Source organism: Dendropsophus ebraccatus, chromosome 14 (genome assembly GCF_027789765.1).
Source record: "Dendropsophus ebraccatus isolate aDenEbr1 chromosome 14, aDenEbr1.pat, whole genome shotgun sequence".
NCBI classification, from domain to species: domain Eukaryota; kingdom Metazoa; phylum Chordata; class Amphibia; order Anura; family Hylidae; genus Dendropsophus; species Dendropsophus ebraccatus.
In genome coordinates, this window is record NC_091467.1 from 177,970 (window position 1) to 190,410 (window position 12,441).

Below are 12,441 nucleotides of genomic sequence, written 5' to 3' on the forward strand. Positions count from 1 at the left end.
GGGTCGATAATCGTTCAATCGTTCGGATATAAGCGATAATCGTTCATTTGAACAGCAGTTAACAAATAAACAACGAACGAGAAATCGTTGATCGTTTGAAGAGACCTGGACCTATTTTAATCTTTGCTCATTCGTACATCGTTTGATTGTTCATTGTTCGTTAGTGGGTGGGCAAATTCTATTGGCTAAACACATTGATTGACAGGGACCATACTTCCATTTAATACTTGTTTCTACATTTTCTATTCATTCATTTTTTAAATTGGTAATGGTAGTGGATTGACGAGCATCACTAAATACCCAAAAATGTATAATATAAATTATCTTACAAACACGCTCTGCATCCGACGCAGTTGAAAAGGGCTACAAAACATTCACCAAACACCTTATCTATGGGAGACTACATTTGAGGAAGCCCCCCAAACACCTCGTTTATGTGACTACTGTGCTCAAACCCGCTGCGGCGGCCGTCATTCCCGGTTAGTGAAAGCTGTCAAAAAGTCCGTCTTCCGAACGCAAAATCTTGACCTTGGCACGAACGAAATTACAATTAAATCATTCGGGGTTCTAGACGTCTTTTTTTTTTCGTTATATGTTCTTTTATTGTAATGTATTTATTTTTAAATTTGTGGTAATAGCATGTGTACTGTGGAAGAGGGCCTTTCCTTCGTACACATTGTCCCGAGCGATTACCGTGCTCTATCCGCTCCACTCGCTGGCATGTGGCGCTCACTGTGGCGGCCTCCACTTCAGGAGACCGCCGTAGTGGAGATAGCATGGTAGTCGCTTGAGACATTACATGCGGAGCAAAGGCCCTTTTCGACCGTGTGGTCACCAACCGGAAGTGGAGGCTGCACCATTCCGGGCCACCTGGTAGCGAATGCAGTCCGGTAGTCGCTAGACACATTGCCTACGGAGGAGAGGAAAAGGCCTTTCCTCCGTAGTTAAAGGGGTTATCCAGCGTTACAAAAATATGGCAACTTTCCCCCTACTGTTGTCTCCAGATTGGGTGGGGTTTTGAAACTCATTTCCATTTAAGTAAATGGAGCTTAATTGCAAACCGCACCTGAACTGGAGACAACAGTAGGGGGAAAAGTGACCATGTTTTTGTAGCGCTGGATAACCCCTTTAATGTCTCGAGAGATGTGACCCACCAACTTGCTACGCCGGCCTCCACTACCGGTTGGTGACAACGCGCTCGAAAAGCCCGTGCTTAACTCAAGGGCAGCGGAGTCAGAACAGGTCACACATAGGCCGACATAAAGCTGACATGGATATTGAGACCATGTTGCAAAATTTTTAATTTGAGCATTAGTTTATATTCCCATTCCCTTCTTTCTCTTTGTGTCTTAAAATGTCCCATAAAGACTGTAACCCGCAGGTCTTCTAGTGTGTGTACCTCTCCTTTGCAACATGGTCTCAATATCCATGCCAGCTTCATGTCGGCCTGTGTGTGACCTGTTCTGGCTATGAAGACCATTAATTGCTATTAGGCCATTAATCTGACAACAATAAGATAGCAGCCAGAGCTTAGCATCCTCTCGTCACACCTCACCAGCTTTAGTTTATTGACCTTCTGTATAAAGCAGACCCTGTGTATACAGCATTTTGTTATTCTTAAAGTTTCCTAAAATCCTTTGATGATCTCTGTCTAGTGTGTATATAAGTGTGATTTTTCCAGTTTTGTATAACATCATGTCTGACGAAGGGAGCTAGACTCTGGAAAGCTTACACTCACATATACTCAATTAGCCTCCAAAAGGTATCACCTAATATCTTCTCTATTCTATTGATTTCTATGGCTAACAAGATGCTATTCTGGAGTATAATATATAAGAGATGTATACTGGAGTATAATATATGAGATGTATACTGTAGTATAATATATACTAGATGTATACTGGGGTATAATATATACTAGATGTATACTGGAGTATAATATATGAGATGCTATTCTGGGGTATAATATATAAGTGATGCTATACTGGAGTATAATATATAAGAGATGTATACTGGAGTATAATATATAAGAGATGCTATACTGGGGTATAATATATAAGATGTATACAGGGGTATAATATATAAGAGATGTATACAGGGGTTTAATATATAAGAAATGCTATACTGGGGTATAATATATAAGAGCTGTATACTGGGGTATAATATATAAGAGCTGTATACTGGGGTATAATATATAAGAGCTGCTATACTGGGGTATAATATATAAGAGCTGTATACTGGGGTATAATATATAAGAGCTGTATACTGGGGTATAATATATAAGAGCTGTATACTGTGGTATAATATATAAGAGATGTATACTGGGGTATAATATATAAGAGATGTATACTGGGGTATAATATATATACATACACTCACCGGCCACTTTATTAGGTACACCATGCTAGTAACGGGTTGGACCCCCTTTTGCCCTCAGAACTGCCCCAATTCTTGGTGGCATAGATACAACAAGGTGCTGGAAGCTTCCTCAGAGATTTTGGTCCATAGTGACATGATGGCATCACACAGTTGCCGCAGATTTGTCGGCTGCACATCCATGATGCCAATCTCCCGTTCCACCACATCCCAAAGATGCTCTATTGGATTGAGATCTGGTGACTGTGGAGGCCATTGGAGTACAGTGACCTCATTGTCATGTTCAAGAAACCAGAGATGATTCTAGCTTTATGACATGGCGCATTATCCTGCTGAAAGTAGCCATCAGATGTTGGGTCCATTGTGGTCATAAAGGGATGGACATGGTCAGCAACAATACTCAGGTAGGCTGTGGCGTTGCAACGATGCTCAATTGGTACCAAGGGGCCCAAAGAGTGCCAAGAAAATATTCCCCACACCATAACACCACCACCACCAGCCTGAACCGTTGATACAAGGCAGGATGGATCCATGCTTTCATGTTGTTGATGCCAAATTCTGACCCTACCATCCGAATGTCGCAGCAGAAATCGAGACTCATCAGACCAGGCAACGTTTTTCCAATCTTCTACTGTCCAATTTCGATGAGCTTGTGCAAATTGTAGCCTCAGTTTCCTGTTCTTAGCTGAGCGGAGTGGCACCCGGTGTGGTCTTCTGCTGCTGTAGCCCATCTGCCTCACAGTTGGCCGTACTGTGCGTTCAGAGATGCTCTTCTGCCTACCTTGGTTGTAACGCTTGGCTATTTGAGTCACTGTTGCCTTTCTATCAGCTCGAACCAGTCTGCCCATTCTCCTCTGAGCTCTGGCATCAACAAGGCATTGCCGCCCACAGAACTGCCGCTCACTGGATGGTTTTTCTTTTTCGGACCATTCTCTGTAAACCCTAGAGATGGTTGTGCGTGAAAATCCCAGTAGATCAGCAGTTTCTGAAATACCCAGACCAGCCCTTCTGGCACCAACAACCATGCCACGTTCAAAGGCCCTCAAATCACCTTTCTTCCCCATACTGATGCTCGGTTTGAACTGCAGGAGATTGTCTTGACCATGTCTACATGCCTAAATGCACTGAGTTGCCGCCATGTGATTGGCTGATTAGAAATTAAGTGTTAACGTGCAGTTGGACAGGTGTACCTAATAAAGTGGCCGGTGAGTGTATACTGGGGTATAATATATAAGAGACGTATACTGGGGTATAATATATAAGAGACGTATACTGGGGTATAATATATAAGAGACGTATACTGGGGTATAATATATAAGAGACGTATACTGGGGTATAATATATAAGAGTTGTATATTGGAGTATCTTAATGAAATATCTTATAACGCAGCACCAGCATGGGGGGGGGGGGGGGTGCGGATTTATGAGGGATTATCCTGTCAGACTAATCTGATCGGCTTCTATGAAGAGGTCAGTTATAGACGGGACCTGGGGGAGGCTGTGGACGTTGTGCATCTGGACGTTTCTATAATATATGATACTGTGCCGCGTGAAAAGGTTGGTCTATAAATTGAGAATGCTCGGTTTGGGGGAAAACATACACAAATGGTTAAAAAACTAGTTGAGTGATAGAAAACAGATGGAACATATTCAGATTGGGTTTTAGTTACAAGTGGGGTACCACAGGGGTCAGTGTTGGGTCACGGTTACTAGTGGGGTACCACAGGGGTCAGTGCTAGGTCCACTTCTTTTTAATATTTTTATTAATGATCTTGTTGAGGGGCTACAGAGTAGAATCTCCATTTTTTGCAGATGATACTAAACTGGGTAGAGTAATCAGTACAGAGGAGGATAATATCATATTACAGAGGGATTTGGAGAAGCTGGAGGCTTGGGCGGTGAAATGGCCAATGAAGTTTAATGTGGATAAATGTAAGGTTATGCATTTGGGCCATAGAAATAATAAGTACAGTTATGTGCTATATAATAAAACACTGGTAACACTGCTGCCGGGAAGGAGCTGGGGGGAATGGTGGACAGTAAACTCATCTATAAGGATCAGTGCCAGGCAGCAGCTACCAAGTCTATCATCATGGGATGCATCAAAAGAGGCCGAGATACTAAAGATGAGAACATAGTTTTGCCCCTTTATAAATCACTGGTCACATGGTATATACTGTGTACCGCACCGGGCACCAGTATATAAGAAGGACACAGCTGAGCTGGAGCAGGTGCAGAGGAGGGCAACAAAGGTCACTAAGGGAATGGGTGGGTTACAGGACAAGACAGGTTATCACGCTTGGGGTTATTTACTCTAGAAAAAAAAGACGTCTTAGGGGCGATCTGATCCCAATGTACAAATATATGAATGGACAGTACAGAGGTCTTTGTAGTGGTCTCCTTACTCCTAGGTCTGTAACCTGACAAGGGGGCATCCTCTACATCTAGAGGAAATATTTCACCATCAGCATCGACGCGGGTTCTTTACTGTACGAGCGGTAAGACTGTGGAACACTCTGCCACATGATGTTGTCATTGCCGATTCATTATATAAGTACAAGGGAGGCCTGGATGCTTTTCTTTAAAAATATAAATTACTAACCGGTAATTTCTTTTCTTGGAGCCCATGACGGCACCCCTGGAGAGGTCCACCCCCTGCTCCCATAGGACAGGAAACAGGATACAGGAAATCCCTGGATCTTTTAAAAGAGTAAACTCCCCTCCTCTCGTCAGTCTTTAACAAGGACCTAGGAGCGAAGCTCACAAGACACACAAAAAAAAAAATAAAAAAAAAAAAATATATATATACACACACACACACCTACACTTTTTTTTTGTGTGTTTTTTTTTTTTTTAGTATATACAGAGATATATATATATATATATATATATATATATATATATATTATATCTCTGTATATACTAAAAAAAAAAAAAACACACAAAAAAAAAGTGTAGGTGTGTGTGTGTGTGTGTGTGTGTATGTGTATATATATATATATATATATATATATATATATATATATATATATATATATATATATATATATATTATACATATATATACATACACACACACACACATACAAGGGCGGGATTTAGGCAGGGTGCCGTCATGGGCTCAAAGAAAAGAAATTAGCGGTTAGTAATTTATATTTTCTCTCTTCGCCCAATGACGGCAACCCTGGAGAATAGAATAGGGATATAACCGCCTAGGGGGGGGGGGGGGGGGGGACTACAGCATGTAATACTCTACGATCAAAGGTCAAATAGTCAGTAGAAGATAGCTGTAACCTGTAGTGTCTGTAGAATGTATGTGGGGTGCTCCATGTTGCTGCTCTGCATATCTGGTCAATGGAAACTGATGCCCTTTCCGCCCATGAGGTTGCTACTGCTCTAGTTGAATGAGCACCAAACCCTACTGGTGTATCGATGTTCTTGGCCTTATAACATTCTCCAATTGCCTGCTTGACCCATCTGGCTATTGTCTGTGTAGAGGCAGTCTTACTGATATCCTTTCAGGGAAAAACTAAGGGTAAGTTATTACTCAAGCGCCATTCCTTCGTGACCTGAAGATAGTGTAGAATCGCTCTTCTAACATCAAGAGAATGGAAAGATGTTTCACACTCATTAGCTGGTGTGTTGCAAAATGAAGGTAACACTACCTCTTGTGACCTGTGGAAGTCAGTAACAACTTTCGGCAGAACAATTCTATCGTCTCTAATGGTCATGTAAGGGGCCTGTATAGAAAAAGCCCTAATCTCACTAACCCTCCGTGCTGACGTAATGGCTAATAGGAAGGCCAACTTGTATGATAGGAACTTAATATGGGTTCAAAGGGGTTAGCGGTAAGACCATTTAGAACTAGATTAAGGTCCCAGGGAGGAATCCTTGACTTAATAGTGGGACATAGTCTACTGGCTGCTTTAACAAATCTTTTAATCCATGGATGATCTGCCAGTTTACAGTCATAGAGGGCACTGAGGGCAGAGATCTGTACCTTAATGGTGCTGGGTCTAAGGTTCTTATTTAGACCTTCCTGAAGGAATTGTAGAATTAAAGGAACGTCCGGAGCAGCCAGTATTCTGGTAAGAATGACTTCTTGGATCTGGAGTCTAAACAGATTCCCAGAAACTGGCAGTGTTGAGAGGGGATCTTGTTAGATTTTTAGGCATTGATCTCCCAACCCAAGTTAGACAGGATATCCTCCACTATCTTAATCTGGGCCTGAAGGGAGTTAATTGAGTCACCTATCAGTAAGAAATCGTCTAGATATGGGACAATGATAATGTCCTGTTCTCTTATGTGGGCCATTACCTCTGACATTACTTTGGTAAACACTCTAGGTGCCTGTGAGATACCGAACGGTAAAGCCTTGAAAATGACAAATAGAATCCTGAAGTTTTACTGCCACTCTCAAAAACCTTTGATGGTCTGGGTGAATGGGAATATGGTAGTAAGCATCCTTTAAATCTAAGGTGGCCATGTAACAATCCTGGGAGAGATTTAGGATGGCTGATGAAACTGATTCCATCTTAAACCTCTCATAGGTCAATACCTTGTTGAGAGGTTTAAGATTGATAATGGTTCTGAAAGAACCATTGGGCTTCCTTACCAGAAATAAAGTGGAGTAAAAACCTCTACCACACTCTGCCTCTGGGACTGGGATCAGGACTCTCTTATCCAGTAAGGACTGTACTTCTAGTGAGAGGGCTACATGTTTTTCAGGATCTGATGACAAATCTGTAACCACAAATCTTTCCCCTGGGGAGGACAAGAAGGAAATCTTCAATCCATGTTTTATTATATCTAGAACAAACGTGCTATTGGAAATACCACACCATTGTGAGAAAAAACATGAAAGGCGACCTCCCACAGGGATCTGGCGTCATTGTGTAGGCTTTTTGGAATTATCTGTGTTCTTGAATAGGAACCCTTTAGATTTTTTCGTGGGTCTCCACTCTTTCTTATTAGTATTAGGAGCCCTTTGTGTGTTCCTACCTTTTCCCTTGAAAGGGCGATTAGACTGCTGAGGAATCAAAGGAAACCCCTTCTTTTTGTCTGAGGCCTTCTCAAGGATATTGTCCAGAGCTGGACCAAAAAGCAGGTTGCCTTCACATAGGCACCACATAGTTTGGATCTAGATGTGACGTCTCCTTTCCACTCCTTAAGCCACAGGGATCTGCGAGCAGAATTAGATACTGCGGCCGAACGAGCGGAAAGTTTAAAGTGTCACTGTCGTGAATTTTTTTTTGCAGAAATCAATAGTCCAGGCGATTTTAAGAAACTTTGTAATTGGGTTTATTATCCGAAAAATGCATTTTTATCATGAAAAAGCAGTTTGAAGCTCTCCCCCCTGTCTTCATTGTTCTCCTATGGAGAGAGCTAAAGAAAAGACCAAAACAGGACAACAAAGAGTTAATCTACAAATCCCTCACGGGATATCTCCTGTGACAGTCACCAGTGACCTCTCTGAGCTCAGATTACAGCTGTCACCCAGCTCAGTGCCTGTAATCCTCTGTTATCTGCTCTCTGCTGCCGGCTAACTCCCTCCTTCCTCCTCCACAATTCACAAGTCACAATTTTCAGATTTTTCAGAGTGGATGAAAAAGAGGAAGGAGGGGGGGACCTGGGAAAAGGCTTTTTACATGCAGATAATGGCAGATTTGGCTAATAAACCCAATTACAAAGTTTCTTAAAATCGCCTGGACTATTGATTTCTGCAAAAAAAAAAATACGACAGTGACTCTTTAAGTGCGTCAGCCGAAGCTTCAGACACAAATGACATGGCTTTTTCAAGGGTATCAAAGGGTTTAAGGAGTTCCTCCGCTGGTGTACCCTTGCTAATCATCTCTTTTAGCTCTGATAACCATACTTCTAAGGCTCTAGAGACTGAAGTAGCGGCCACCAAAGGCTTAAATAGAGCTGTGGATGCCTCCCAGTCCTTTTTTAAATAAATCTCTGCCCGTTTGTCCATAGGATCTTTTAAGGAGGCACAGTCCTCAAACGGAAGAGCATTCTGCTTGAAAATCTTTGCCACCGGAGGATCTATTTTGGGAGCCACACCCCAAGTACTAGATTCTTCCTGGTCAAATGGGTATTTCCTTTTGAACTGTAAACCAAACAAAAAAGGGGGGGGATGTCTAATAATCATGAACTTCCTACTATATTCAGGATAGAAATAGGTATATACCTATATCCCTATATATATATATAAATAAAAGGACACTCACGGCAGCAGGAATAAAGAATTTTCTATCCGGGTTAGACCATTCATGTTTGATTAAGGTCTTGATATTCTGAAGGATAGGGAACACCAAGCGTTTTTTAGGAGCTAAAGCTCCTAATAGTCTGTATAGTCTGGGATTCAGGAGTATCCTCTATGCCCATCGTCTCTCTTACTGCTTTGATAAGGATATCTACAGTTGGAGAAGGATCAGTTGCAACCTCTAAACCTTCTACTCCTGACGCACCCAGGTCCTCTGCCTCTGTGCCCAGACTCTGTTCCTCCTCATCTCCTATAGAGGATGGAGGTTCAGATACAGACATACTATGCCCAGCTTCTTCAAGATCAATTATTGGAATAACCACCGGAGCAGCCATAGGCAGAGGCGGATTCAGAGCTGGTATAGGGACTGTTGGTAGGGTAGGAGAAGGCACCTGAAGTGTAGGCTGCAACTGAGAAGGCATGGCAGCCTGAAAAAAACAAAGAAAGAACTTTATGAGGATGTTTATATATATGATATTACTCCCCCTTTCTTTCTTTACGTACCCTAATTTCCTTCTTAATGATGCTTCTCATGTTACATACAAATGAAGGTCCCTGATCTTCCAATACTCTATTCATACAGCTACCACAGAGAAGTTGATTGTATGAGCTACTAAGACGTTTTCTACAAGTTGGGCATTCCTTGCTTTTACCGGATGACCCTTCCTAAATAAATGAGACAAACGATAAGAATCATAAGGAAAATTAAGCTTGTCTGGGGAAAACTCCCCTCTTACCCACTCCATACCGATAAAGCCTGTGTTGAAGGTGGTTTCAATAGTATCAGCGCTTTCAGCCTCCATAACGATAATAGAAGTTCAGGAGGTTAGATATCCAACTGCAGCTAAGCTACAGTGAAGCGGTATAACAGCACCGGGCAGCTACTCACTTGAAAGGAGCAGCTGTAGTACTTGGATGTACTGCCCCGGCGTCTTCCTCGGCACCCTTTTTAAATTTGTCGCCGAATCCCTTGTGACCGGCTGGTCCCCCCCTATGCCGCGCGCTGATACGGTGTCACCCTCCCGGCGCTCTCCCCGAGCAGGCCTAAGCCCCGGAAGTTGCCGAACACGGCCAGAAGAGCAACCCCCTCCCCAGTGCTTCCGGTTACCCATGCCACAGCGCGCGCGAGCACAGCGCTGCAGACCGGAGCACCAGCCGCACCGAGGAGAGTCAGGGGAGCCCGGGGGACCAGTCTTCCGGAGGTGTCGGGGGGGGGGGGGGAGGGAGCCAGACTAGGAGGCTGCTCCACCAGCGGAGTCTGATGCCGCCGGGACGCCGGTAAGGTATACCACGGCAAGCCCCAGTCACCTCTTTTATCCAGGGTTGGGAAGGGAGAGACCCCTTCCAGCTCCTGCTCCCGTAGGGACAGGAAACAGAAACTGACGAGAGGAGGGGAGTTTACTCTTTTAAAAGATCCAGGGATTTCCTGTATCCTGTTTCCTGTCCTATGGGAGCAGGGGGTGGACCTCTCCAGGGGTGCAGTCATCGGGCGAAGAGAGAAAATATATTACAAGTTCTGGACATTAGATTTCCGGTGATACGTTGATCCAGGGATTATTCTGGTCGCCATTGGAGTCTGGAAGTAATTTTCTCCCTGTGACGGGGCAATTGTCATCTGCCTCATAGGGGTTTTCCCCTTCCCCTGGATTAACACAGTAGGGTTTCCCTAGGTTGAACCTGATGGACTTTTGTCTATGTTACTATGACTTTTCAACAGCCATGCTGCCTAATGCAGGTGTTAGGGTTTAGAGGGCCCTGGAGAAGGAGATCGTCTCTTAAAGGTAGGGGGAATGGACCCTCTAGACTAAGAAGCTGAAGCAGAGAGAAACAACTTTTTTGGCCACAGGGGGGCCACAAATATTACCCGAGTTTGACCTGTCAGCACCTTTTTAACACTCTTACCAGGGGAAAAGGAGGGAATGCGTATGCCAGATTGAACGTGCAGGGCTGGTTTAGGGCATCCACTGCTTCTGGCGCATCCTTTGGGTTTAGTGAAAAGAATCTCCTCTCCTTTTTGTTTTTCTTGGTAGCGAATACGTCCACTTTTGGAGACCCCCATTTTGAAGTCAGGATCTGAAAGACTTCTGGATTCAAGCTCCATTCTCCGGGATGTATCTTTTGCAGACTTAGAAAGTCGGCTACGAAGTTTAGGGAGTCTTTGAGGTGAACTGCGGACAGAGACGCCAGGTGGAGTTCTGCCCAAACAAAGATCTTCTCCGCCAAAAACTGCAGAGGTTTGTGCAGGGTACCGCCCTGATGATTTATAAAAGCTAATGTTGTAACGTTGCCTGACCTGGTGGTGATAAAGATGGTCTTTTGCTGCTTTTAGAGCTTTGTACACCGTTTTTGGCTCTCAAACGTTGGAAGAGTTCTGACAAGACTCTTTCCCCCCTCTCCCTGAAACGGAAGGTCTTGGATGTGGGCTCCCCAGTCCCACCTGCTTGCATCCATAGTTAGGGACACTATCTGATAAGGGAACCAAAGCAGACCTTTGTTTAGGTTTGATTCCTGACACCACCATTTCAGGGATCTTTTTACCTGAGGTGATACTACATTTTTCTGTCCAGTGATAGTGGAGACCGGTTGCATACCCTCAGGATCTACAAAGTCATGGAGCCTAAAAGAGACATTGCTTCTCAAATGGTTACTGACCTTTTCTTTGCAAACATCTTGAACTTTTCCAGGAGAGAAGAGATCTTTGCTGGAGGAAGGAACGTCAGCTGACGTTCTGGGTCCAATATCATGCCTAGGAATTTTTTTGAGTGAGATGGGGCTAGGTCGGACTTCTCCACGTTTACAATCCAGCATAGATTTTGGAGACAAAAAACAGTCAAATTGATGTCTTTTTCTAGCTGACCTCGTGTTTGGGGATATTAACAATAGATCGTCCAGAGAAGGGAGGATTATAACACCTTTCAATCTCAGATGTGCCACAACCTCCACCATGATTTTTTTGAATATCCGAGGAGCTGTTGCTAGCCCAAAAGGCAGAGCTTTGACCAGGAAATGAAGCGTTTGAAGATTGTGAACTAAAGCAAACCTTAGAAACTTTGGATGAAGTTCGAATCTTGGCACATGAAAGTACGCATCCTTCAGGCCCAGGGTAGTTAACCAGGCCCCTTTGTGTTACAGGGGAATAGCTGTTTTTAATGTCTCCATCTGGAAGCTTTTGTATTTGATGGCTTGATTTAAAGGGAACCAATCACCGGAAAAAAGCATATAGAGCTTTTGAAATGTGCTGTTAGAGCACACAGCACACTTGCCACACGTGTTTCCATAGCCTCCGTGCCTTCCCCGTGTAAGCCGCAAAGTAACTTTATAAAACTGGTGCCCTGTATGCTAATTACCTGAGGTAGTCACCTGGGCGGTGTTCGGCTAGCAGGTAGTCACGGTCCCCTGGGCGTTCTTCCGCTGTAATCACGCCCCTCTGGGCGTGATTCAAATGGCCGAGTAGCTGTGACATTCTGATGCCGGACGCCGCCGCACATGCGCAGTGCAGCCGCTTCCATTCCGGCGGTACTGCGCCTGTGCAGAATGGCCTCGAATAGCCTGTTAGCCGGAGTTCGAGGCTATTCTGCACAGGCACAGTGCAACCAGAATGGAAGCGGCTGCACTGCGCATGTGCGGCGGCGTCCGGCATCAGTACGTAAGCGCGCCGACGTTGGGCACGGCGCGCTCCCTAGTGACGCCACAGCCACTCTGCCATTTGAATCACGCCCAGAGGGGCGTGATTACAGCGGAAGAACGCCCAGGGGACCGTGACCACCTGCTAGCCGAACACCGCCCAGGTGACTACC

At 44.2% G+C, this 12,441-nt stretch overlaps 1 protein-coding gene across 4 annotated transcripts in view; it reads right to left on the reverse strand.

Moving 5' to 3' along the window:
• Positions 1-12,441, reverse strand: part of CSTF1 (cleavage stimulation factor subunit 1) — a 42,493-nt gene that overhangs the window by 26,583 nt on the left and 3,469 nt on the right. The window contains exon 1 of one of the 4 annotated variants that reach the window (XM_069953758.1): positions 4,979-5,131. The exons of the other annotated variants lie outside the window; for them this stretch is intronic. The gene's annotated coding sequence lies outside the window, so the exon portion shown is untranslated. Of the gene's footprint in view, positions 1-4,978; positions 5,132-12,441 lie in introns of those variants that run through there. 4 annotated transcript variants of the gene reach the window in all.